We start from the raw sequence: 27419 nt of genomic DNA, 5'->3' as shown, positions 1-27419 counted from the left end.
TAAAGGAGACTTCGCTCAAGGGAGATCCATCCATTTGGATCCAATTTAGCCAAACCCTCATAGACATGGATCTGCAAACCTAGCCATGCCCTCCACTAGATCGCTCAGTGGCCTTGGGCAATGCATTTGGCCTCTGAATGTTCTTCCTAGTTTATACAAACATTCTTTAATGTAAAACACTCCACACTTCCAAAAACTCTATTACTCAGGGCCCCAACATGCAGCCCTGACGTGGTACAAGGAACCACACCACTAACCCAAAGTAACACTAGGAAAATCTCAATATTCACTCTCCAGAGCCAGGAATTAGGGACATCTGTACCTCTCTCTGTAGACTAACAAACCAAACCATCCTCTCCCAGCTGGTTTACCAAGGCCAGCCAAAGGCAAGAGGCATGCATCAAAGGGTCGCTGTAGCTTATCTGAAAACGTATTATAAGCCAGAGTCTCCCCAGGCTGTTAAATTAAAATTTCTTTTTCTGAGCCACAGTTTCTTTTCATAAGAAATGAGTCTCAAAGCGCCTATATTCTCCCTAATGATGAGTAAAATGGCACTGACAACATCTGATTAGATATCCAAATATATTGTTGAGTCCTGTACAAGAGGTCACTGTGCCTCTGAGCAATGAGAAACTTCCTGCCCAACCGTCTCATGACCAACCCTCCATATGTAAAAACCCTAACCCAAACCGAGAAAGCAGATCTGGTCTGTGGCTGTGGCACAGGAGGGGAGGGTGGAGTCCACCACCATTCAGCTGCAGCAACTTTCCCTCCCCAAAACTAACAAATGTCCATCCCACCTGTTATGGACTGGTTATACCTCCCCAAATTCATGATACTGATGCCCTATCCCCCAATGTGATGAAATCTGGAGGTGAGGCCTTTGGGAGGTGAAGTCCCCCTCATGATGGGATCAGTGCTCTTATAAGAAACACCAGAGAGCTTGCTTTCTCTCTTTTTCCTCCCTGAGCAGTGCAAAGCAGTCATGTGAGCACTCAGCAAGATGACAACCACCTGCCAACCAAGAGGAGAAGATTCAGGATGAAATCTATCTTGTTTGGTACCACAATGGTGGATTTCCCAACCTCCAGAACTGGGAGAAATACATTTCTGTTGGTTTAGCCACCCAGTCTGTGGTTTTTGTTATGGCAGCCTGTGCTAAGACACTACTTCTGTGAGCTTTGTCATTGCCCTTCAGGACAGTGACAGAGGAGGAGTCTGATGAAGGGAGCAATGCAGATCACCTCAGCTCTCGGATGAGGATCTTCAAATTCTTTTGGCCTTTGTTGCAAGCACTTAACCAGCAGGCCACAAACGTGGGCGCCCCCTAGTGCCTTCCTGGGATAACCACCCCTGCCCAAGATCCCCAGAAGGGACCTGCCCCACAACAGTGGGGCAGGCACTCCCTCCCAGGCCTGGTCCAAACAACTTTGGGTGCTTTGCCAGGAACCACAGAACTGGGAACAACAAGTCCCTTTCAGCAGAGAAAGGGGCCTGGGGTGGAAAATTTCCTGTCCATTCCCACAAAGAAGGTTGCCAGTACCTTCTCAGATGGAGAAAAAGGGCATGCTGTTTCATATTTATAAAAATTACCAAGTATGAACAAATTACTATGAAGAAAACAAGCTAAATTAATATGGTTCCTGATTTCCAGGAGGCAGGTGATTTAGGAAAAAACAGACCCAGAGGAAAAAAAAAGATGATTAAAAGCAGGCACTGATGAAAACTATTGAATAAATCCCCAAATATATACAAATTAAACATACACTATGTGTATCCCATATGAAGGAAGCAGTAACAGTGGGAATTAAATAACACAGTTATTTAATCAAGAAAGGAGGTGAAGGAGGAAAATGATGGTGTAGTCTGGTCCCACCTCTGTGAGGCTCTAGTCTTCCCCCAAAAGCTGAGGTGCAACCTCATCCATGCTTCCAGAACATTCTCCCCTACCCCCTCACCAGCACATTGGTTATATCCTATGATTATCTCTGTTCTCCACTAAACAGGAAAAGTTCACTTCTTATACGCAACTTTGTTTCAACACTACTAGCCACAAATAGTATTACTGAAAACATAACCTGAATGCTTATTTTGACTCAGGCATCGAGATAAGTGCATTATTTATTTAATCCTCACAACAAACTTACAAAGTTGTACTATTATTATTTCATAAGTGGTAATATATTTATGTGGTCCAAAAATGCAAAATATATATATATACAATGAAGTCTCCCTCCCATTTATGTCCTCCATATGCCAAGTTCCCATGACCCCTTCACATATAACTTACTATTAGCGTCATATATAACCATCCAAAGTTTATGTTTATATAAGCCTCGTGTTTTACATAAAAGGTATCATACAAGTTGCTCTGCACTTTGAAATTTTTGCTGACCTTGGAGGTCTTTACACAGAAAGCCATCTCATATTTATCGCTATACAGTAGTGATATTCCACTCTGTGGCTGGACCATAAAATATTTAACCACACTTCTATGGATGGACACGTGAAAGCTTCCATTATTACATTTTACAGATGAGAAAAGCAGGCTCAGAGAGGTTAAGTGACTTGTCCAAAGTCACACAGCTGCCAAGTGGCAGAGCAAGCTTAAGCTGAAGTTTTTTAGATTCAAGCCTAAACTATTTTCCTTTCTTAGAGAGAGAGAGAGAGAATGCACACATGAGCGGGATAGGGCAGGGAGGCAGAGGGCAAGGGAGAGAGAATCTTAAGCAGGATCCACACCCAGGGTGGAACCTGACATGGGGCTCGATCTCCTGACCCTGAGATCATGACCTGAGCCAAAATCAACAGTTGGGCACTCAACCAACCGAGCCACCCAGGAGCCCCTGAAGCCTAAACTCTTAAGCAACTTGTGTTTACTGCCCAGAACAACACCCGGTATGCAGCAGACACGCCATAAATACTTGGCAAACAGATGAAGGAACCAAGAAAACAATAGCAAAAAAACAACCACCAGAGGAAACGCTGCTCCCTTTCCTGCACCCTTCACTTCTCTCACCGCGTTTCCTTTTCACTCTCGAGGTGGCTGCATCCACACGCCTCCCGTCCTGGGCATTATCAGAAAGGTAGGACAGAGGCATTCTGAGCCATTCCTGGGTCCCCCGGGGACCCACGTCCTGCCCGATTCCCACCCATCACTTGATGTCACTCCAGTCCTGGGTAAAGGACATGCTAGAACGGATGCGGGCATCACCTCTGCTGCCCAAAAGCCCCCACGATCTGCCCCCCAGGGGCGCAGGGGAGAGGGGGGAGCGTCCCTGTGCCCAAGTCCCCGGGCACCCCTGCGCCCCCCGGGAGCGTCACTGCCGCGGAGATGGGGGCCGCACAGCCACCCTGAAAACCTCCCCCTCCTTCCCAGTGTGCCAGAAAGCTGACACATGTAGCCTCCTTTTTACACTGTGTGTTACATTCGTCTCGGCCTTCCAATAAATTTAACACCGGAATTATATACAACATTAAGTGTGTTCAAACACAGCTGATTTCTTCGCAGGCTCTTTGGGGAGCAGCTGCCGGGAAGGTGCAGCATTTGACAACAGGAAAGCTGTGTCTTTCAACGTTCCGGGCCCCGGGGAATGCTGGCCTGAAAGGTAACCTCCATGTGACCTCACAAGGTATCCGAATGGTTTACTTCTTCTGACTTGTAAGTGTTGGAAGAACATTGCACACTTTGCCATCTGCACTCAGCCTCGCAGTCCCTCAAAAGATACGAACAGCTGCCTTCGGAGGGCCCAGACTTCAAATGACTCAGTATGTGACATGCACCATTCCCTGTCCACATTCTCTGAATATATTCCGTGTCCATGTGCAATTTCTGGACAGTGATTGACTGCATCAGAAAAACTCACACTCGTCTTTTTTCTGACACTTTGCTGTCGTGTTTGATGATAAGGGATATTTATTTAACAAGGGCTCAGAATTACAACTTAATTGGTCATAATCTGCTCAATGAAGGAATAATGTCCTCTGCAATTATTCCAATCTAATCCATTTAATCTAAAATCTATGGGACATTACAGATTTTTCTGAGACAGAATATTTAATCTCTTCCTCCACATTTAAGTTTAGACTATTGACATGCAAAACAAATGACCATTCCTTTTTAAAGCCTGCAATACCAGAAAAAAAAAATCTATAAATTTTGCCTGTGTTTAAGGTTAGCTTGCTAGCTATAGGATTAGCATTTGCAATTCCCCTAAAGTGAGAAACTTTGAAATCTTGTGTGTTTTGTTTTTCATTTTCCTCACTGGGTTCATACTGAAACCTGTGGAATAGAAATCTCAAAGCAGGAGTATCATGAGCCATGTCCAACGATATTAGAAGCAAATAGGAAAATTTATTTTATCAAGATGTCCAGAGAGAAAGAGAAGTCACCCAGCCAATCAATGAACAAACATGTTCATCTTTATTTGTGGGCTTCCACTAAAAATGTTGATATTTATGTTCCTCCTAACACATCCAGTTAATAAATTTTGTTCAAACAAAGCCTGAGTCTAAACAATGTTATGCTTTGCATGCCTTGCATTTCTCGGGTTTCATGTATAGTCAAAATGCAGATCACGATGGAACAATTTCTTGACATTTTTGTTTTATAATTATTATTATCACAGTGCAATTCTAGCGGGGCTTTGCTGGATATATATCAGAGGTGAAAATCTTTTTAAAGTAAATCATTATAAAATCCCTTTCCTTTATAACATGCTGCAAGTGCAGTGTCTAAAGGTCTTTTGGGAAAATAAATAATGGAAATTTTGTTATTGATCTCATGCAGAGGCAGTGAATCTAATGAGTTATTGTTATTTTACCCACAGCAAATATTATGAGGTCCAAAATAATAACATTCAATTAAAGAAAGAAAGCCAGATAGAATGTAAGATAAAAACGTAACTTAACAATGAATTCTTTTCAGTACTTCCTAAATACTAATTTAGTCTTGTCATACATTTAGAATGAAATTCTTTTTTACAAAGAAGTTTCCCGTGCCACCATAATAATTAAAATGATTATTTATCTTGTGATAGACAAGTATCATCTCCAACAAAAGAAGGTTACTGGTCTTCATTAAAAGATAATTTATACTTGGGATTTGTTTTTTAATCCAGCAACAAAAACAAGACCTTAAGCTGATAATCAAGTCTCCCAGAATTTAACAAAATTTTTGAAGAGTAAATTTCAGCAAAAAAAAAAAAAAAAAGAAAGAAAGAAAGAAAGAAAGAAAGAAAGAAAGAAAGAAAGAAAGAAAGCAATTTTGAAAATGTTGCACAATAGAACCCTGTTAGCATGGCTCCTCATTACATGAGTAGTGGGGTCGTCAGACTAAAAGGTCACAACGTGTCCCTCGGTGCTTCAGGAGATCCAGGAAATCCCAGCACTTCATACAAGGTAAAAAGGACATCTACAGCAGGTATTCATCTGATTTTGATGCAGTATGTGGTAAAAAATGGGAAGTCGTTGCATTTTAAAATTCCGTATCTGGTTCATCAAGCCCCCAAGAAAACCCAAGTGACTTTTGAGTTTTAGGAAGCAGCTGCCATAATCTTAAGTCTTCAGGACAAAGCCCCCACTGTTGTGCCACAGGCTGACCTAACGTGCCTTTTACTCCCATCGCTGTGACCGTGACACTCTGCTCTGCCACTCTGATGCTGGGTGGTGACACCTCCCGCCCAGACACCAGGCTCCTTAACTCCACTTCAACCTCGCCTCCTGCTTTCAGGCCTCGGACCGTGCCCCATTCAACCTCCCCACGCAGCACAAATTAAGAGTGACTCCTTGGCACCAAATGACTGTTTTCTTTCTCATAAACAGTAACTCTCTGACTCACAGAGAGACATTTTTCTAGAGATGGATTTCTCTTCAAGAGGTTGGATCTTAGCATCTCTCAAAAATGAAAGCACCTAAAGAGTGAACGACTCCCTTTAAACTTTGGGCCTTCACAGCCACCCAATCACATCCCTTGCACAGAGCGCAAAGAATGCCCTCAAATAAGGGGGGAAACAAGTAGAAAGGGTAATTCTAGGGGGATCCCTGGGTGGCTTAGCGATTTAGTGCCCGCCTTTGGCCCAGGGCGTGATCCTGGAGTCCCGGGATTGAGTCCCACGTCGGGCTCCCTGCATGGAGCCTGCTTCTCCCTCTGCCTGTGTCTCTGCCTCTCTCTCTCTCTCTCTCTCTCTCTCTCTCTCTCTTTCTCTGTGTGTCTCTCATTAATAAATAGATAAAATCTTTAAACAAACAAAAATAAAGGGTATGTCTATCTGCCCTCCACTCACCGCAGAAGAGCAGGTAACTTTTACCTGCCTTTCTAACCCATTATCCCTTGTACTGCTTGCTGAAGAAGACAGACAAAATCTTGCATCTCTGCAACCTGGCACTGCACACAAATGTCTGCAGAGTGAATGGAATAAATGAATGAATACCAGCTAAAAGACGCACAGTGCTCACTCTGCCAGGGATGACACCAAGCATTTAATCTTCAAGACAATCCAATAGGGCAGGCACAATTAAGATCATCCCCCTTTTACAGATGATAAAACTGAGGCTTAAGAGAGGTTATGATTATCACAGCTAAGACTCTTGGAGTGGGGCCCTGACATGTAACCATCTGCGCCAGACCTTATGCTCCCAGTCACCACACTAATGTGATTAATAAATAAAACGGCTCCCAGTCCTCAGAATCAAGTCCATCCTTAAGATGCACCTACTTTCACATAATGGATAATTTATAATTTCATAACACATTGGATTTTTAAAACATGTGTGGTTTTGCGAAAACAATACTCGTGGATCCTAAAGTTACAGAGTATCTTTTGCCAGAAGAACTTAAAGAACTCCTAAAACCAACAACCAGGGGAGAAAACCAATTCACATGTTTCCAAGAACCTGTCACCAAGAGGATCACGGTCCCCATGCTTTCGTCCAACTATCTTGTGAGCATTTCAAATTGCCTGGAAGAGACTGAGAAAACAGAGAGAGGCCTTGGAGAACCAAACCTGTCAAAACAAATCTCAACCACACAATTTCTCAGTTCTTACACTGCCTTCATTCAGATGCAAAAATGCAGAGTCTCAGAAGGTCTCAGAGGCCTCCCAGCTGAGTGTCTCTGCATTGCCTCCCTTTACCAGATTAGCATCCTCAGCTGATCCAAGCAGCAGCTCAATGGGTATTAATACATATTGCCACATGATGCAGATGACTTTGGGATGGAATTAAAATGCATTGGCTGAGATTCCACATTGGCAGTAAATAGAGACTCATCAGATGCAGGTACCATCTGGAACCGATAGGATGGTCAAATTGGATATTTTTCTGAACATGGAAGTATTGGCCATGCTATCTGTAATCATTGCATACAGGTGAGGACAAGCTTTTTTTTATATGCAGGATTTTGTAGTGTTGGCTAGATTATTGTCTACTTTTTTTTTTCTGTTGTTTTTTTTTTTTTTTTTTGAGGCTACCTAGAAATATCGCTAGATCCAGAAACAAGGTTCTTCAACACATGGATTAGAAAAATCAACTTGCTACCCCGCCATTTTCGCTGGAAGGCAGCAGATTATATCCAAGGATCTGAAAAGGGGGTTCAAGTACACAATCCCTGAGCGAATTTTGATCTTGAAAAACGGTGACTTCCAAAAGGGAAATTTAAAAAAAAAAAAAAGAATGTCAATCATACAACAGCTGTGTTTACACATACAAAGTGAAGTGGAAAAACTATGGCAATTACTCAGATGATTCCAATCAAAACATCCCCTCAACTGAAATATCCAGAAAATTGAAGATATAACATGGGGAATTCTTGTTTTTTTGGCTTGAATTATCCAGATAATTGCTTCATCTCCCCACTGTTCTTATTTAGACATAGCCTAAAACCCATCCTGTGCATTGGCAATTGAAAGTGCAATTATTTGCAGATGTACATACTTAGAAACACAAGTGTCTATGGTTACAATTATGTGCAGATGTAGCTCAGCATAGACCAGAGTCAAGTCTGCAGTTTTAAAAACCTGTTTTGAAAATCTGACTGTAAACAGAGATTATTCCTTTTAAACCCCACCCCCTATAAAAAGTCACTTAAGCAAATAATGACAATTTGTCCTCAAAATAACCAATCCATCTACAATAAAACATGTCCCTAAAACTGCCATACTTTGAATCTTTCATTATCTGGGGAGAGAAAGTACCCATGAAAACAATTTTTAATAACAAAGAACCCCTTCAAAAATTGCACTTTCCACTTTACAAATCACATTTATATCAAATGTATTTCCTTAGGTCAACTAGAAAAACTACCACCCTTCTAAATATCACTTCTTGCCTTGATTTCTTTAAACAATCTGACTTAACCATTGCCCCCCCAAAAAACAATTTCCATCATTTCTTATGTGACATTTAAAATATCCTACACATGTGCCCCCTAAATTTAACTTACTTTGTAATATATTCTCCTACTACAGAATATATTCAAATATTTGTATCACAAAGGAGAGGCAGAGAATGCCATTAACTCAAATTCAGCCCCAAACTATAAATTCATTTTAATTAAAGATATGTGATAAGCACACATGCTGAAAGAAATGAAGGAGGGCGGGTGCCAGAAAAAGTTATCTTTTGCAGAGAAATTAACAATTGCAGCAAGAATTCAATAAGCCAGGGAGGGAGGCCTCTTGAAACCTTGTTTGCATCCTTTTATACAAGCAAGTTGGTTAAAATTTGGTGCTTCTTGTCTATGGTCAGTATGGTAACCTGAACTAATGCAGGTAAACAACTCCCCTTCGCTGCCACACCCCCTGCCCCGTTCAACACCCCCCCCCCAGAAAGCAAAAGACAGAAAATACTAAATGTAATATAACAACAACAACAAAATGAAAGTATGAAAAAAACTGGGGAACCGGGCATACGCTCACAGGTAATGATTTTCAACTTGGGCTACACATTTTGAATTACTTGGGAGCTTTCAAAACTCTCTAAGGATGGGGGAGAGGCAAGCATCAGGACACTAGAGTCCCCTGGTGATTCCAGTGGACAGCCCATCTTGCGAACCACTGTGACAGGAACATGAGCGAGTAGCCACCACGGTCACCGGCCCTTGGCCAGGAAACTCTCAAAGACCTCCCTGCATGAAACCAGTGGCCCGGAAGGTTCAGATTTGAAAACAGGCGCAGAGTGTCTCTGCTCACTCCCTGGGGACAAGACACAGAAAGAAGCCTGAATTTTGTAAGACTGTGGATTCCTGAAGATGCTCTTCACATGATGTGTGAATCTCAAAACCAAGGAATTCACTTAAAACTGGCCCATAAGCCATGAAACCTGTAAGGCCCAGCCAAACAAATATAGATTACTTTATGACTTTGTGGTATTAAATGTGGTCTCTGAAACAAAAAGGGGGCAATTTTTGAAGGGCTTCTTTATCATTAAAAACTCTATTTTCATGGATACCTCCTCTTCTCCAATAATGAAAGAAGCCAAGTAGGACAATTTTAAGGATATGTTTTATTGTATATGGATTAACTTTTGGGGGGCAGATTATCATTACCTGCCTAAGTGACTTTTTATAGAAGGTAGAATTTAAAAGGAATGATCTCTGATTTTAGTCAGATTTTCAAAACAAGCTTCCAAAACTTCAGACTTGACTGGTGGATGCTGAGCTATACTGCTTTCAAAAACCTAGGTAGGACTTCTAGGAAAAGCCACTGTCACTGAAGATGAACTTATAGTTGAAATATCAAAGATACAACAAGGAGCACCTTAGTGGCTCAGATGCTTAAGCATCTGCCTTTGGCTCAGGTCATGATACCAGGGTCCTGAGATCAAGCCCCATATCAGGCTCCCTGCTCAGCAGGGAGTCTGCTTCTCCATCTCCCTTTGTCCTCCCACCCCCCACTCATGGTCACTCTCTCACTCTCTCTCAAATAAATAAATAAAACCTTAAAAAATTAAAAACCGTACAACAAAATAAACAGTCATGACATAGTCTGAAGGGAAAAAATTCAGAGGAAAAGATAAATCAATCAGAAAGGTGATTTAAGAAAATATGTTAATATGTTCAGTGAGATAAAAAAAAAATGGAAACCACAAAACACATCTCATAAAAAAGTACAAGATTAGAAACATGTATGTATTCATATATATATGATTCTAAAACAAAAATATATATCTGTTGAAATAAATAACTCAACAGATAGGTTCAACAAAACCCCAAAGAGAGAATTAATGACTAGGAAGGCAGGGCTGAAGACCTGACTCAGAGTAGACATCAGAGAAACAAAGAAATGGAAACTGAGAATCCAAAGTTTTTCGATATGGAGGGAAGAATAAGAGCTCTGTCTCACAGAAGTGCAAGAGGAAGAGAATTTGAGAGAATAGAGAAGTATTACAAGAATCACGGAATTTTCCAAAACTAAACAAAGACACAAGTATCCAGATTGGGGAAAAAGGGAAAAAAAAATCATACCTAATACCAAACAGTAGAAATTTAAAAACACAAAATCATATTAAAATGAAATCAGTGAACAAAAAATAGGCAAATCTATTAGAAAAGAAACTATTAGAAAGAAAGAAAAATGAGAGCTAGCTCAGAGGAATAATAGTTAGATGACAAGAGACTTCTCATCAGCAACAACAGATGCAACTGGCAGTAGAATGATGTTGTAAAAGTGCTGATAGGAAATAATCACCAAACTAGAATATATTAATATCCAGGGGAAATTATTCAAGAATGAAGACTAAATAAAGATATTTTCAAACATAAAGAAACACAGTGAAACACATATCTGATAAAGGATATATATCCAAAATACACTGAAAACTCTTAATGCTCAGTAAGGAAGCAAACTACCCAAGTTTTAAAATGAGTCAAAGATCTGAACAGACATCTCCCCAAAGAAGATACACAGATGGCAAATGAGCACATGAAAAAATGTTCAGCATCACATGGCATTAGGGAATTGCAATTAAAAAATAAAACAACCATGAAATACCACTATATACCTATTAGAATGGCTAAAATCCAAAAACCTGATAATACCAACTGCTGACAAGGATACGGAGCAACAGGAACTCCCACATGCTACTGGTGGGATCACAAATGATACAGCCACTTTGAAAGACAGCTTGGCAGTTTTTGCAAGGCTGAATGTAGACCTAGAATACAGTCTACCAATCCCAAATTAGTTGAAAACTTATAAATGCACACAAAAAATTAAACATAAATATTTACAGCAGCTTTATTCACAATCTCCAAAAATTGAAAGCAATCGAAGCTGGAAGAAAGATATCTTTCTTGCAAGAGGAGAGTAGACAAACAAGCTGTGGTATATCCAGACAAGGGAGTATTATTCAGTGATAGAAAAAAATGAGCTACCAAGCCATGAAAAGACTTGGAGAAACCTTAAGTGCAATTGCTAAGTGAACGAAGGCAGTCTGAAAGGCTATATGACTCTGACCACATGACATTCAGGAAAAGGCAAAACTATGGAAGCAAATCAGTAAAAAGACCAGTAGTTGCCAAAGGCTCAGGAGATGACCAGAGACAAATGAAGCACAGGTTGATTTTTAGAGCAATGAGACTATTCTGTATGATACTGTAGTGATGGATACGGGACATTATACATTTATCAGAACTCCATACAACTATATAACATAAAGAGGAATTGCAATGTAAAATATGGACTTTAGTTAATTACAATGCATCAATATTGGCTCATTAATGTAACAATGCACCACACTAATTCAAGATGTTAATAATAGGAGATAGAGTAGGGGAGGAGGATATATGGGAACTCTCTGTACTCTCTGCTCAATTTTTTTGTAAATCTAAAATGGTTCTAAAATATATAGTCTAGGGGGCACCTGGGAGGCTCAGTTGGTTGAGCGTCTGACTCTGGTTTCAGCTTAGGCCATGATCTCAGGGTGATGGGACTGAGCCCCATGCTGGTCTCTACGCTCAGCAGGGAGTCTACTAGAGATCTTGGCCCTGCCTTGGCCCTTGGCCCTGCCTCCAGCTCATGCTCTCTCTTTCTCTCTAAAAATAATCAATTTAAAAAAAATGTACTTGATTACTTAAAAATAAAATCTAGTTTGGGAGGATTAAAAAAAACAAAAACAAAAAAAATTTAAATAAATAAAAATAAATACTTAGTAAATGAAAAGAAATAGATATGTGGAAAAGGGGAAAAATTTAAAATAAATAAAATAAAAATTTGTGTCTCCTTTAATGATATGTGAATTATATTTTAATAAAACTGTTAACAAAAAAAATGTGCAACAGCCCAAAAACCTAGTAGTTCTATTTATAAGTATAAATTCCCCCATATATGCAGAGAGGCCAGAATAGAAATATTATTACATATTTATTTGTAATCTCAAAAGCAAGGAGCTAAATCTACTTGCCCATCCAGAGTGGAATATTATTCATTGAAATACATATGTAGTAAAGCATAAAATATGGACAGGATGAACAATAGCTCCATGACGGCTGAGTTCCAGAGAAGCAGAAAGGAAGACATCTGCTCAGAAGAGCAAAGAAGTGCTCAAAGTCTTTTCATGGCTTGGTAGCTCATTTTTTTCTATCACTGAATAATACTCCCTTGTCTGGATATACCACAAAGCAAAAATAACACTCACTCCTGGTGTTCCCCACCTCAGAATATGGCACCATCATTCACCCAGGTAAATGACAACACCAAAACTGCCCAGAAGTCATCCCTGACTTCTCTTTATCTGTCATCCACCCACCCAATCCCATCAGCACATCCTGTGCATCGCCTGGACTGAACTGCTTCTTATCATTAACTCAGTGGGAGCCTCAACGGCTCTGGAGTTGATGCTACAATAGCCTTCTAACCAGATTTTCAGCTTCTCCTCTTGCCCTACAAGAGTCAAGACCTACAATCAAGAGAGCTTTCTCAAACATAGATAAGATCATACCATTATCCTGGCCAAATCCATCCAGTCTCTCTAAGACCTTCTCATCACACTTAAAATAAATCCCAAAGTCTTTATAATGGCCCATAAAGTCCCCCACCTAGTGAGTGACAGCCCCTCACTCACTCACTTCACTGCTTTCTCATCTGTCATCTTGTTTCCTGGACCTACCAGGTCTCCCACCACCACTGAGCCTGGGCACTGGTTGCTTCTCAACCTCAAAGGCTCTTTACCGGATTTTACTGCAACTTCTGGCCAAATGTCTCACCAGAGGAGTCTTCTATTTAAAATAGAAGAATACCTTCTTCTCTTTGTCTTCATTACACATCTCCTTTACTATCTATCTTCCCTCCCCTCCCCCAGACAAAATGTAGGCTTCTTGAGGGCAGGATCTCTATCTGGCATGTTCCCACTGTATCCTCAACATAGAGAACAGTGTCTGCCTCAAAGAAGGCACTCATAAAATACTTGGGGAATTAATCAGTTAGTCAATGACTCTTTTGTAGACTTCAACTTTACCTACAGAAGTTTCCTTCTTAAAACATTCGAGGTAAACAGGGCAGCCATTGGTGGGCTCCACAGGCTCCTCAGACTGAATCCAACAGATCTACAGTCTTAGGCTCCTTCTGGAATGTGGTCCAGGTGGGGCAAGGGAGAAAGGGGAGAGCAGGAGAGCAGCCACAGAGCTGGAGACCAGAAGACCATGGGGCTCTGTCTTTCTCTCACTGTGGGGCTGGGCCAAATCACTCACAGTCTCTAGACCCAAGCTTCACCTACAACATGCCAGGCTTGTTCCAATCAGGTGGAAAGATGAACAGCTGCTCCTTCCCCTGGAGCCTTTAAAGGGCATGGAGGGAACGTGCTGCCCACAGCGGAGGAGAGGTAGCCCACCTTGACATGACCTCAAAAAATCCCCAGCTGAAAGACAGCCTCACCTTCCACTTTAACCAAAAGCTCCCTCAGGTTCCTTCTGGCCCCAAAGTCCTAGGACTCATTGTTTCAAGCTGTCTTGAATCTGTATCTCTTCCCACAGTTGAAAGAAAATCCAAACACCCGAAAGCAACCTGGTTTTGAACTGTGGAGTTCACAACGCATTCCACCATGTGTCATTTCAAGCAGGCCTGCCAGCAAGTCTACAGAGTACCTGGGGCAGGTATGAATGTGAGCCATTCACAGCTGAGGCTGGGGGTTTGGGGATGAGGGGCCAGCCCAGAAGAATGAGGCTGTCTTTAAAAAGCAAATGAATTAAATCCCTGGTCGCCCAGCACTGATGCTCCAGGCATATCTTTTCCTCACATGGGTGCAGTTGGTCCTCCTCAAATGTGACAATGATCACAATGGCTGAGCAAACCATGCAGGCCTCACAGTTCCTGCACAGTGCTCTCGGATGTTGAGGCGCACAGGCTGAGTCCACAGGCCTGCACCTCCCAAGAGCCCCAACCAGCCCGAGATGACTTCACCAGTCTCACCTCACACTGGCCTCCCTACCCACCTGCTCCTTCACACCATCGCCTCACCCCTTCCCTGCCTGGAGCACTTTTCCCAGGCAGGCCACATCTGATCCTTACTACAGGCTCTTATATTACACCATCTGCCTCTCCTTGAGAGCACTGTTTACACTTCGAGTTTCTAGGTCTTTGTGACTCTCTCCTCCACTAGACGATAAGCTTCTTGAAGGCAGGACCAATCTGACTTTGATCACTGCTATATCACCAAGTACCTGGCCAAGGACAGCACATGTGAAGCTGAGATGTCTGGAAATGCTGAGGCCCCTTTGGGACCATGAAGGAGGAGTGTGGAGCTTCTGGAACATGTCACTCTGTTGACCCTGAGGATGATACCTTCATATAAAGGGCAGATCCAAGTCTGGAGTTCAAGAAGTCGTGTTCTTGCTAACAGTGCCAGAAAGCTGCCTTACCTCTGGAGGTAAATTCCAAGAGCTAACAAATTCCCTTTATCATGCCCGCCTCTTAGCGGTCAGTTTTCCATCATTCAGAAGAGAAAGCATCCTATAGAGGCACCTGTCTACCAAGACTGCAAGCTCCCTAAAAGCATGATTGTGTCCCCTTCTGTCCTATTTCACAAGTGCCGGGCACCAAATACTACCTGGCTCACCCTCACTGCATATTCACCCATTTGCTCATTCAACAAAAGTTTGTCAGGTGTGTACTAGGCCACTTCCTAGGAATGAAGTGAACAAGCCAGATGAGGCGAAGTCTTTGCCTTCCTACAACTTAACATTCTAGTGAGAGAAACAGACAAACAAGTACATCAACAAAATAATGCTGGACAGTGGTTAAGTCCTATGAAGAAATGAAATAGGGAGATATAATAAAGAATGGAGCAGAAGGGGGGGTGGTATTTAGCTAGGTGGTTATGGAAGCCTGTGGGTTAAAAATGACAAGGAGGGGTCAGCCAAGTGAAGACGAAAGGAAAGAACATTCCTGACAATGAGAGCAGCAAGCGCAAAGGCTCTGAGACAGAACAGACTCGATGTGTTTGGGGGCAGAGAAACAGCAGAGTGGCTGAAGAGCCCCTGAGCCTTCTGGAGAAGAATGAGACAAGACGAGGCCAGAGAAGTGGGCAGAGAGCCAGCTATTTCAGAATTCCTCTTCTGAGGACAGTCCAGATGCCTGCAGGAACAAAGTCGTCACGCCTTCAAGTCTCCCCATCCTTCAAGCCTGTTTTACTTGGACACTCTGCATGTGTCTACTGAGGGCAGAGAAAGGAGTTTGGGACTCAGCTCCTGGACCAGTTCAGCCCTAACCATTCCAGTCTCCAGTTCTGCCAGCGGTGCATCAACCAAGACCTGGACTTGGGGCCCATAAAAGACTCTTTCAACTCCAATATTCTATAATTATTTCTCTCTAAATTTTTTTTTAAAGAGACAAATCAGTAGAGAACAGTCCCCAACAGAGAACTATCACTGAAGAATTACATTTTCAAGGCAACAGGACAAAGCTGGTCACTTTGGTCACACTCAAGACGCAAAGTCTCCGACTCAGCTGCTTTATTCACATCTCAGAATTCTAGAGTGGGGTTGTGCAGCCATGGATCCTTTTCTGTATAAGTTACGTGAGACCCGAAAGCAGATGCCATAGCCCAGAAGCCTCCTACTACTCCCACCATCAACCCCACCCCCCACCATAGCTCCCTCCCCATCCCTGGTGGCGGCCTTTCACCCCATCGCTGGTCTCATGCCCAGGGCAGCAAGAGATGATCATCACTGACAAAAAGACACAGGGCCCCACCACCCTGGCATCCCTGTTTATGAAGAGTGCAACAGCCGTTCGCCCTCCTGGAGGCCTCTGTGCTGTAATGATGCACTTCAGCCAGTGCTGAGAAGGATCACTTCTTCCTTATCGTTTAGCCTCTCAGGGCAAAGTCAACTCCTCAAAGAATCCCTCCTGATTTCCCTGTGTAATGGGATTTTTCCTTTCCCCTCTATTTGCTGTCACAATGCTCTGTCTTCTTCAGAGTACTCACTGCCAATCGAAAATGCTTGTTTTAACTCATGACATCTCCTCCACTAGACCATAAGCTTCATGAGTTCAGGGACCTCATCCGTCTTGTCTGTGTCCGTGCCCTCAGGACCTAGCACAACGCCTAGCCCACAAAAGGTTGGCTTGGTAGATATTTATTGCTATTTTAAAATTTGTTAATATTTAAAAATTCTGTTGATGATCTGTTGAAGCCATCCAAAGATCCTCGACAAAGCAAGGAAGGGCACGTGGCAAGTCAGAATAGAAAGTTCCTGGTGCGGGGAGGAGGGCAGCCCTGGTGGCTCAGTGGTTTAGCACCTGCCTTTGGCCCAGGGCGTGATCCTGGAGACCCGGATCAAGTTCCATATCAGGCTCCCTGCATGGAGCCTGCTTCTCCCTCTGCCTGTGTCTCTGCCTCTCTGTGTGTGTGTGTGTGTGTGTGTGTGTGTCTGTCTGTCATGAATAAATAAATAAAATCCTTAAAAAAAAAAAAGTTCCTGGGGAAATCACCTGGTCGTAGTGAAACAGTTTTCAACCAACACAGCTGGGATGGGTCCAGCTTTCAGAGTACCACACCTCTGCCCACAGGACAATGACAACACAAAACACGTGAAGTAGCTAGGTTTGAACCACTGGGAAGACCCATATACTCTGCTTTTCCAGAGAGGAACAGAGAGGTCGAGCCAAGGAAAGTAATTTATTTAATGGGATGTTCAGAGATTCAAACCCAGACACCTGACACGTGTCAAGAATTTCTCAAGTCCCAGTGCCATTCCTCTGGGAGTTGAAACACCACAGTCTGTAGAATCTCTTCACTCCCGGAAGCTATTGGGGAGGAAAATCTGCCACTGGGGGCATCCACGCTCAGCACCTGGAGATTCATAAGGTCTCCCAGCTGAGATGGTGCCATGTCCACAGGCAGGACTTACAGAGCAAAAAACACTGGAGTCACTTGGGTCACAGGAGAGGTATGTGCCTGAGAGGGAAACACAGATGAAGGCTGAGTGAGCGAGGGGGAGTGGGCGGGCCAGGGAGGACACCGCTTTGTCATCCTGTATCTTAAAAGGCAGCTCAGATGAAATGGAAAACAATGAAGGCCTTTTTTTTTTTTTTTTTACAATTACCAAAAATAAAACCCTGAGTATAATTTTTTTCTATTTTAAGGCTTTCTAAACAACCTTTAACTTAGCGTTTTACGTCTAGGGTAAATATTTGCCAGGAATTTCTGGCCCACATCAGAGTGCTTGTCTAAAACGTTGTTTGGTTCTGCTCTTCACAGGAGAATTCTGCATTCAAGGCAGGAGACTCATCCCACGTGTGAACTTGCCTCGGTCTCCGGAGTACTCGGCAACAGGAGCTGAGCCAGATCTGCTAAGAGCCCTTTCTGGAAGGTCTATCTGAGTACACTGCACTTTGTCTTAATTAAGGGCAAGGGTGTGGAGGCACAAGTCAATGACTGACCCTCCATAGGTGCTACTGCAGCAGCTCTGCCAGGTTGTGGGAATGTTGGGAAAAATTAAGTAACCGGAAGGCAGGGCCACAGATTATACCAAGGGAGGTACCCAGGGTACCACATGGTGTGGCTGCTCTCTGCTATTGACGATAGGAGCTCCAGGCGATTGCTCCTCGAGCTTTCATCTCAAGGTGGCAACTACAAATGCACGAAGGGGTCTGCGGAAGCAGCCACAAAGTCTGCGAGAAAGCTGGAGGGATGGCACAAGGGCCAGGCTCGCACATCCCCTCCCTCTGTGCAGTGAAATGTCTGGAGGCCAATGAGTATGTTCCCATTTGTTCAATAAGAATTTCTATCAGGGGGCGCCTGGGTGGCTTAGTCAGTTAAGTGTCTGACTCTTGATTTCGGCTCAGGTCATGATCTCAGGGTCCTGGGATGGAGCCCTGCCTCGGGCTCTGGGCTCAGCATGGAGTCTGCCTGAGTTTCTTTCTTCCCCTCCCTCTGCTCCTCCCCCCTACACTTGCTCTCTTTCTCTCTCTCTCTTTAAAATAAATAGATAAATCCTTTAAAAAAAGAACTTCTATCATTTTGGGGCCCCCACACAGTGTATTAGACACTCGCACCACTGAGATCCCAAGCTTATGGTGATTCTGTGGAGTAGCTATTATCTCCACCTGACAAATCGGGCAGGTAGGCTGAGAGGAATTAAAGAACTTGCCTAAGTCATGATCTGATAAAGTCTGATGCAAATCCGGCCTGACCCCAAATCCACATTCTATGCACCACAACACTGCTCCCCTCAAAAGAGAAAGACATCTCCTTAAGATTCTAACATGCCTCTGCCTCACTCCCAGGTTGAAGAGAGAAGCAAAGTTCAATAGGGAACTTGCTAGACTTCTGGTCAGAATATCTTGATGGAACTATCCAGCAGACAGCTGGATGGATATATTCTATAAGGGAGCTCCTCAAATTCAGAGTCAAACTCCAGGGTCCTCTGAACCTCACACAGGAAATATTGGTCAGAGCAAGGGACTCAGTAGATACTCCAAGCTGTGGTACCAGCCCACAAGTGGAAGCCAAGACCACAAGAATGCCCGTATCATTAGGGGCCTGTGGTCAGTCCAACCAGCCAGGGAAGGTGCTCGACAAACTAAACCAGAGTCAAAACAGGGAAGCATCTGGGGAAACTCCTGGCCAAGTCCAGAGACTACTTTCCAAATCTCCCCCCACATTAGAAAGATGTCATTTTTTTTTTCCATTCAGATATAAACTAGTGCTTAGACCAGAGGTAGCTGAGAATCCATCTCGCAACTGACTGCTTCTGTTCTTCACCTAACAATCAAAAAGGCAACAAGCAGAACAGCATGTAAGGAGCTAGGTCTTTAGAGCTGGATAAGCTTGGCTCATGTTCAGCATCCTCCACCAACTAGCTGTGTGGCCTAAGGCACATCACTTGACTTCTCTGAGTTTTGGGTTCCTCTTATGTAAAAATGTGAATAATCCTCCCCACCTCCACTCTGGGCCAATCCACAGGGCTTTTGTGAGAATTAAACGCAATGACCTATGAAGACATCTCGAATCCTCCCGCTGGGCAGCCAGCAGGCATTTCACAATTAATGTCTTCACAACCACTCTGCCAGCTCTGACTCTGACCTCAGGGCTAGGACTTGAGTTGGAGGCTTCTCAAAAACATGCCTGGGGACCGTCACAGTTAAACTTTCAAGCCTGAAGAGGCTTCCTATGGAGATCTCACCCCTAGCTGGCAATGTCTATTTTCATTAAGGAGATCCTGGCACAAGAAGGGTACTCCAAGACCCAGATCCTTGGTAAAGGTACACATGATAAACCAGCCAGCATTCAAAAAGCAGTTGCCACCAAACCCAAAAGGAAGTCATCGCCAGCAAATCTCAGCCAGCACATCCCTAACAAATGCCCTTCTACGAGACAATTCTAGAAAGATCTCAAACCCAGACAAAGGGAACTGGGATGAATGGGTAGTGCTCAAGAATTCTGACCCTCACCTGACCCCATGCACAATATAGAAGCAGCAAGTTCCCTTTCTCTGCAGAGCGAGGTAGCCACCAACAGCTGTGGAATGTCAAAAACAAGGCTGCTTGGGTCTAAATTTACCCCTCCTCCACCGGGAGAGGAAAGAAAATGCATTTCTGAGTTTCTACTTCTTTATGTTTTGCTTATGAGGAACAACTGTCGACAAGATATAGGATACACTGCTCTGTTTGCCACCAAAATGCACAGAACATAATTTCATATGAAACTATACTCGCTTAATTGTGATACATTAAGTATTATGTTCATTGTTTCTGAAACTGGGTAGAAATGAATAATTTATTTCAGACAAAGGAAACTCTTGAATATGAAATGCCTCATCTTTTAAAATTACAATTTGGAAGACAAGAATGAAAAAGTACCCATAGCCAGTGAACCCTATACTGTTAATAGAAAACAATGCTTCCACTGTTTCTACTTTGTTTGCAAACATTACATTTTTTAAACATTCTTGAGAATAATAATAATAATAAACCCACTAGGTTTTCACCACACTCACATCCACTCAACCTAGGGCTAGAATATCCACTATAAATTTTCCATGCTGGGTGAACATCTTTTCTTTCCCCACCAATGTGCCTTGGCTCCCCTGGAATCCACTCCCCATATCCCTACACCCCGATAGTCCCTGCCACCTCCTTCTAGAATTTTCTGTCCTTCACACATTTCCCTTTATCTTTCCTCCCCACACCCCCCATCTCCTTCCATGGCTTCCTTTCAGGTTCTCCACCACCTCCCTAACAGCCAGCACAGTGCCAGTCACAGAGTAAGGTCTCCAAAAACATGACTGCTTCTCAATTTTAGAGTAGATAATCCGAGTTTTGGGCTGAATTGAATCAGCGATCTCAACTTCAGGTATGGTGACAGATGTCTCCCTCTCTTTTTCATTTTATGTTTTCAGAGCAGAAGAGATCTGCATCCACTCAAATAAACTCCTATTCCTGTTTCATTCTAATAAATTGGGAGAGGAGGGAGTTAGTGCACACATTAGAAGCCAAGACTAGCAGTCACTCAGCCACCACTTACTGAGCACTTCCGAGCACTCTTTCTAAGTGTTACCTCCAATAACCTTATGAATTGGATACTCTTATTATCCCCATTTTCAGATACAGAATCTAGAACAGAGTAGCTATTTACCCATGGTTCCACTGCTAGCAATTGCTGGAATGTGGAACTCAAATCTGGGTGTGCTTAACCCCCAGACTTTTGCTCTTTACCACCGCTCTTTCACATTTCCTAATTTCCCAGGATCATCAGGACCTCATCTTCTGGCCCTCCCCAGCCCCACCCCAATCTCTGGAATGAATGCAGATGGTCTGCCTGGTGATTCTTGATGTGGGAAAGTGCTGCCCAGCTCTGGGTGCGTTCCCACCCAGAGATCAGCTACAGCCAAAAAGGGCAGCACCATCTCCCCACTGCCCCTGCTACAACAATAGCATTAATACAATGTCACGAACACATCCTGGGCTCAAGAAAGGACATGAGAGAGGGTTCAGTCAATTCTTCCGAACCAGCTCTGTGAGCTCCAGTAATTACTGGCAGCAGTCCCAGCAGCCCTCCTTCCTCATCCTTCCCTCACCAGGCGTGCCCCAGGGTGAGCGGGCATCTCTTTCAATTAAGACAACTCCCTGCATTTAGAATCTTTGAGTTTTTATTCAGACGCTCTCTTGCAAAAGGTTCTGAAGCAAGTTGAGAATTTGGTGCAGAAAACAGCCAAGTGAGACACAGGACTAGAGAACCAGAAGAATAAAATAATATACAGAAAACAAATGAAAATGCAAGCCCATACACTGAGTCCCCCAAACAAGTTCTATCCATCAGGGTAACAAAGGTCCATGGAGAGGCCGGGCAGAGCCATCCCTCCCAGCCAAGAGGACAGCCTGAGCCACTGTCCACAAGTGAAAAAGTGGAAGCTGGTCCTGAGTCCAGGACAGAGGGCAGCACTGGGATTGGGCATGGGAAGCTATAGGGGGGCTGGTGGAGACTCATTCCTCTCAGGAGTCCCAGACTGTCCACATTCCCACTGCCCCATGGGACAGACCTCCTTTCACTGGCCAGATAACTCAACATCTAAAGAACAATTTTCAGTGACATGCTCTCTTACCATGATCATTAAGACCCTTCATGACCTGGCTCCTGACTACTGTGCTTCCCACACTCATTCCTGCGGGCACCTGTCTGCTATGTTGTCATCTACTCTACACACATCCCCACCCACCTTCCCAGGACCATCCTGTGAGGCCCAAGCAGCCCCATGTACTCCTGCTCCTCTGCCCACCTTTGGCATCTAAATGGGGAGCTGTGTGCACTTGGGTCTTTGCATTCTGGAGCCTTGTGCATCTTTCCCCCACTGCAAAAAGAAGATAAGACTGGGAGAGTGGAACCTGCACCCGACATACACTTGCCCTGAGTCTACCAGGAACTGAGGCTGACAGCGCAGTGCTCCTGGCCCCATTTTTTTTACTTCCCCAGAAGCTATCTTGAGTGATAAGAACTTACTCATTCTCATCAGGCCTAGTCTAGAACCATCCAGAGCCCTGTGTATGCTTTTACAACCCAAAACTATACTAAGTCGAACCATGCGCAGTTTCTGCTTTTCTGCCGTGCTGACCTACAAAAATGGCAATTCCATAGGATTCAGCCTAAAAATGCAGCAATGCCAAGGTAGATTAGCCATCATCCTTCTCTGGGTCTGCTGAGACCAAAGGCCAGCCCCCAAGTGTGGCAAACCTGCCTCTCTGCCTGGCTCTGCTTCCACCACTGCTTGTACCTAGCGCTCCAGCCATAGCAAGTGGCTTAATTCCAGCACCCCAGACACCTGTTGCGCTTGCCCTTGTGGTTGTCTCTGCCTAGAATACCCTCTCCAGCCATCCCTCCTTACCAAACTCCTATCCACTCCTCAAAACCTAGCCCCAAGTCACCTTCAGCAAGTCTTCTCTGACCCACAACCTTATCAAGTCAGTTATTTCCTCCTTGGGGCTATATATGAGCCCAGTGAAGTTCTACTCATTCACCTACCACTTTGCATCATAAGTTTTTGTTGTTTATACCTATCCCTAAACAAAAAGAGAGAGAGAGAGAGAGAGAGAGAGAGAGAGAGTCCTATTTACCGCTGAATCACCTAGACTTCACATCAGGCTCACAGTAAGTTCTCAATGAATATCAGATGAGTGAATGTCAGAAATGTCATTCCATCATACTGAAATACTGAAAATTGACAGAGATCACAGCAACCGATCAATTCTTCTCTTTATTCTAAAATAAATATATGCATTAGATAGATAGATAGATAGATGATAGATGATAGATAGATAGATAGATAGATAGATGATAGATCAATTGAGCTCAGTACAAAATGCGTGATAATCCTTCATGCAGTTTATGCACTTAACTTTCCCAAGACTGTCTCTCCTATTATATATGTGAAGTGGGTGCTACGGCATAGATTCTGGAGCCAGACTTCCCGGATGAGAGCCAGCAACCAACTCTTAGGTGTGTGCCCTTAGACAAATTTCTTATCTGGACCTCAGTTTCCTTATGCATCAAGTAGGGCTAAGAATACCTACTATTAAATAAGGTTGACACCAAGGTATTTCATGCAAAACCCTTAGCTCATTACATCTCACAGCTGTTGAAATTATTTTTTTTTATTTCCCCTGAGGTCTCATTGGTAATATATTTAGAGTTTCAGACTGTTCACCCTTTTTCTCATTTGAATGCCACTTGCTACATTCAAGAGCACAAGAGAACAGTGGTCCCAATGGGGTCTCTCCAGAATTCACGGATTTCCTGGTATCTTCCTCATCAAGAGTTTGTTTGAAACTCATAGTAACAGGGATCAATGAAACATTTCATAAACATGGGCTTTAAGAAACCTGCTGGCCTGTTCCTACAAAGAATGCAATCAATACTTATTTTCATACATTATTAACTGTATACCAAACGATAATGTGCAAAGGGTAATAGAAATAACAGTCGGCATGGTGCTGCCTAGACCATTCAGAGAAACGTAAAGGAAAGTGGTACCAGCATGGTGGAAGACAAATGAATAGCATATTAGGTCACCTTAGAGTGGGACTAAACTATGTATTCCTTTCTTTACCACTGTGTAATGCTATTTATATGACAACATGACAAAAAATGGCCCTAGGCATTCTGCTCTACTTTAGAAGCCTTCCATCTCACACTGAAATGGAAAAAAGATACAATCCAGAAATTGCTTCTTTGGTTAATATTTCTGCAGTTCCGCAGGAATGGTTTTAATAGCGTGCATGTTCTGGATTTCGGCTGTCAATTAAGAACCCAACAGAATGCAGAGATAAATACTAAAATAATAGATATTGGCTTGAATTTCGACATTAGAGGCCCTTTGTGGAATGGTGTTTTAAGGTGGAAGACAGAGGAAGAAAAACTAGGAACTAAGGATGGAGACAAGGGACTAGATATCTTCACCTCAAGATCCACCTAAAGGATCCAAAGGTCCAGTTCACCACGTAACAGCAGAAAGAGAGGCAGGAGCGAGATGAGAATTGGAGCTCTTCCACTCATCAGCTATGTGGTCCTGAGAGAGCTACTCAACCTCTCTGACCCCAGGTCTCCTCCTCTGGAATTGGAGATAATATGGAGCCTTTAGTGTAGTCGGGGACCAAAAGGGAATGGTGCCCATGAATGGGCTGGACAGTGCAAGGCACTCCACAGGACTCTTCAGGGGCACTCCTCTCCCCACACCTACCTCCCCTTTAAAAAAGAGCACAGGTCTAAAGATCACAAAGCTCTGGGACTGATGGGTGGAATCCCCAGGGAGCTGTGGTTTGGCCAAAAATAGGCCATTTGACCAAATGATTAAAAGTCTGTCATATGCTAATGCTTGAACGGGGCGGACCTTGGGCCAATTTAGTAGGAGTAAATTGCAATTGATTTTCGAAGAAATTGCTTGTTCTCTTGCCTTTCCTCAGCTGTGTCACACTCTCTCACACACAGCTGCCTTTGTCACAGCCAGAACCAACTGAAACACATGTCAAGGAAGATCTTTTTGAGGCAAAACGTTTAATAATATAGATAGCCACATTCATGTACACACAATCAATACACACAGACACGAACTGGCAGATATACAAATACATCTAGAGCTTTCTGTGTGTATACACGTGTTTCTATATGTGTTTCTGGGACTCGAATTTGGAAACAATTTCTGCACCATGGTTGTCCGCTTCTGTACATTTTGCAACTCCCTCTGTGGTTGGAGAACTATCCCACTATCCCGAGTCATTTTTATTTTTTACAATAATCTTCTATTCGAATAAAGATCATAAAATAGCACAGCCTTGAAACCTCCTCTCCACACACTCCCCAGCCCTATCTATGTAAATTCTTGGATATGAAAAGAAGATGGTTAAAAGATCACAGAAGATAAAAAATCATAAGAATAAAGGTTAACAATGGCTGCTTTCACCCCTAATTTCTGATATGGTGATAGACCCTCTTAGAACATTAATTAGAATGGAAAGAGATGAAAGAAATGCCCGGGGGACATAATAAATTAGTCCCTTATGCAAATCACCCATTCGTTTTCATCACTGACCCAGCTAGCTGAGTCTCTAAATTACAGGAAGTGGTTAGCTTCTTTAACAAAAAATTCCAGATGAAAGATTAATTTTTTTTTTAATCTGAAGGCTGGGAGGGCTTACAGCAAAAAAATAATTTCTCACTTTCCCTTGCAGATGACTCTGAAGGGGGCCAAAAAATATGAAAATTAACATTCCGGCTTCTGGTTCCTGTTGCCAAACAGAGACTTATTAATTAACCCTTGTTCTGAAACAATTCCAAAACAACAGACAATGATTCCCTTAACTAAAGCCAATGGCTGTGGTTCTTGCCCTCACGGTGTAAAACTCAAGTGTGCCATCTCAATGGATGCATAGCAGGTAAAGGACAATTTAAAGGAGGTGGGGGAAATGCCAGGATGTGGAGAGTTTCAAATATCAATTTAAAAACAAACACACACCTAATTTTACTTGTCATCACTGTCTTGCGCAATTTATGTTCTACTGCCCTAGAAATTTATGGAACTCTCAGTTTTCTTATCAGTAGAATAAAGGGATTGGACTAGAATGACCTCCAAAAGTCCTACTGCATCTACAACCCAGTGATTTTATTTATCCCTTTGTAAAACAAGCACGGCACTTCTAATAATTTAATTTGTTTAAATATAATCTTCTGACATGCATTGTGTCTACTGAACTCACTCCTTCCTGGCTTCATTTTCTCTTTCCTATCTCATTTTCCCCTTGTCCCTATTTTTCCCACTTACTTCTTATTTTGTTTCATCTTCTTCCATGTATCCAAATGAGATGCTTTAAACACATTCTGGTTCAAGTAAAGTGTATATTGAATAAATCATGCTTTATAAGGGTTATTAATGTGATATATATATATATATATGATCACAAGTTTCTTTGGTATGAAGATAATGCTCGAAAGAAAAACAGTAAGTCCCAGTATAACTCAAGATTCAATATGCAGTCCCTTAGTAAAAGAAAGAAAATACGTTAGAGATCATTCTAGTCCACTGCTGTCATTTTAAAAAAAGGAGTAGCTACCTCTCCGGGAGGGTAGACACTAGCCCAAGGTCAGTGGCCAGTGAGAGGTACAGCTGGAAGCAGAACTTTGGTCCCCTGACTCCTAGACCAGTGCTCCTTGCACCAAACAATTTGACACCTTCTTTTGTGAATTGGTACTATATCCCGGAGAACCAAGAAAGGACATCCTTAGGAAAGAATAAGATTGGACAGCAGAATAATTAAGAGATGAGATGGCAGAAAGAAACACTTCTGAGGACTAAGGAAAAGGAATGAGGACCTACTGGCTATAAATAATTTTGCACCTTGTAACAATCTTCAGTTCATGCAATTACCTGTCACTCATTGATGTTTTATCTCCCCTCTTCTTGGTAACCGGACCTACAGTCACGCTATGCAAAAAATATTTGACTGTCTCTACTTTCACAGCCTTCACTGGAATAGTCAGGCCTTGGCCATAAGTATCTAGCCACTAGAGTGACCTGCTTGTTTTATCCATGAAACGTCTCGAGGTCGACAGTAAATCTAAGTAACAAAATTTGCCTCTGGGAAGTGCTCAGTGATACAAGAAGACACACATTCCTCAGGTCATCATGCAGGTAATCAGAAAGTATGTGTAGCCTATGACTTTGTAAAAAAATAAATAAATAAAAGAGAGAGAGAGAGAGACATATGTGTGTGTATATATGTATGTGTGTACACGCATAATACATATGCAGATTCATATACAAAGGAAAAAATTCTGGAAACTCTCATATCAACACGTTTACAGTGGTTATCTTTGGGAGCTGTGACTAGGTGATTTAAATTCCTTTTCCTTTTCTCAACCTGTTTGTAATTTCTTATTTTTCTAACCCTCCACCAAAAAAAAAATAAATAAATAAATAAAATGAGGTGCTGAGGGGC

General features: G+C 42.8%; 1 protein-coding gene across 4 annotated transcripts in view; it reads right to left on the bottom strand.

The window, feature by feature from the left end:
- The window catches only part of GFRA1 (GDNF family receptor alpha 1), a 203282-nt gene that overhangs the window by 165407 nt on the left and 10456 nt on the right, over nucleotides 1–27419 (bottom strand). The window lies entirely within an intron of this gene.

Source organism: Canis lupus, chromosome 29 (assembly GCF_048164855.1).
Source record: "Canis lupus baileyi chromosome 29, mCanLup2.hap1, whole genome shotgun sequence".
In the NCBI taxonomy this organism is placed as follows: domain Eukaryota; kingdom Metazoa; phylum Chordata; class Mammalia; order Carnivora; family Canidae; genus Canis; species Canis lupus.
The sequence above is the reverse complement of the archived record's forward strand: the minus strand, read 5'-3'. Positions and strand labels throughout refer to the sequence as shown.